The following is a 1,845-nucleotide window of genomic DNA, read 5'->3' as shown; positions in this document are numbered from 1 at the left end:
GCCGCAGTGCGGCCCGCCCGGAGAGGGCGCGCAAGTCCCGGCGTGCCGCGCGCGCGCTTGCGCCTTCCCGTGCAGGGACGGTCCTGCTTTAAATATACATCGCCGTTAACGATCCCAAGGTGTTTAAGGTTCCTGTTTCCCCTTTACCTACTGCCTGGCAGGTATATTTGTACCCCCATCTAGTCGAAGACGGAAACTGACGCCGTCCTTCTAAACTTCAGTTCCCCGTGAGCAAAACACCTTTTTTCTAGGGTTGCTGCCCGCCCCTCACCCCGCCTTGAGTGCTCGGGGCGTTTCACCTCTTGCTGGAGAAGGGCCAGCTGGTGAGCTCGTCCCGAGTAAAGGGATAGGGGATTAGAGATAGCGGGGTGTTGAGAAGGTTGAGATCTTTTTTAACAAGCAAATTCTTTGTTTTTAAAGGATACTATATGCACATGATTATATGCAAAAAAAAAAAAGTAGGAAAGAAGAGTAAAAAATAAATGTCCTTATTCCTCACCCTTCAAACCTTAAGCACACGTCCAGCAGCCCCGTGCTGAAGAAACCGGTGGTGAGCTGTCAGCTACAGCCAAGACTCTGGAGAACGGCTGGGGGCTGGGAGAGGTTTTGGGTGGTGAAGAGGTGGCTGGAAATCTGTTTAAAAATGAATCTTTTGTGAACTTAACAATTATCTCAAAAAGTTTAAAAACAAAATTTAAAGGTAATACACTTGGTGACAAATATAAACTGCAAAAAAAGAGTGAAGTTTCCCTCCCTTGTATGTCCCCAAATTCTCCTTCAGAAAAATATTGTTAAATTACTTGTGTTGCCTTCTAGAGATAGTATGAGTGTTAGCACCTTGGGAGAGGTACATAGGTGAATGTACATCCTTTTCCCCCAAGAAAAGGTAGCATTCATTACCCAGTTTGATTTCTATCATAAACACATGTAAGAAATTATTTCTCATCAGTATATGCATATGTCTCATTCCTATTGGATGTAGTCTTTAATAATATATACGTATAATCATTTATACATCCATATTCAACTGATTATTCAGCTGGTTCCACAAAGGGAAAAAAAAAACTTTTTTTCTTTTTTGTATCTATATGAGATGATGGATGTTAACTAAACTTAATGTGGTAATCATTTCATAATAAATGTAAGTCAAATCCTTATGCTGTACACCTTAAAGGTATGTAGTGTCGCATGTCAATTATATCTCAATAAAACTGAAAAAAGAAAAGATGAAATAAATAATTGTGGAGAGTGGGAAATCAAATTGATTAGAAAACTGGAGAATTAGAAGTGTCGAGGGCTGATACGATGTTGATAATCACATTAGCCTGCTGGAATGAAAACAAAAGACTCTGGAAAATGGAAAGTAAATGGTATCGGATTCAAAGAGAAAATCATAACCTCAAGTATCCAGAGGGGAACATCGAAACAAAAGGTAAGAACACCTTGAAGGTTCTCCAAACTCAGGGGCAGTGGACATGGTGAAATAGGAATGGTACCTGGCTAGGGCACCTGATAAGGTAATCCTGCCCAGCTTTTGCCAAGCAACTGGCAGGCAGAGGCTTCTGCCTCCAGGTAAGAGCAGTGAGAGTGAGTATAAGCACCTGAGAAAAGACAGGCGGGGTGTTGCGGTGCCCATGGCAATGATGTGGTTGTCTCAGGTCCAGAAGACTAGATACTAATATACCTCCCCAATCCAAAAGCAAGTCTCTTTCCTGAAATTACTGGCAAAGAGTGGCGATAAACAGATCCAGCACTCACATGTGAGCTAAAGGGGAACTTCAAAAATTAAGGTGAGCACCCAACCCAAGACTGAGAAAACATCTGAGGAAAACTCTAACATCAAGA

The sequence above is a fragment of the Pteropus vampyrus genome, unplaced genomic scaffold (assembly GCF_000151845.1).
Source record: "Pteropus vampyrus isolate Shadow unplaced genomic scaffold, Pvam_2.0 Scaffold90, whole genome shotgun sequence".
Lineage (NCBI taxonomy): Eukaryota > Metazoa > Chordata > Mammalia > Chiroptera > Pteropodidae > Pteropus > Pteropus vampyrus.
The sequence above is the reverse complement of the archived record's forward strand: the minus strand, read 5'-3'. Positions refer to the sequence as shown.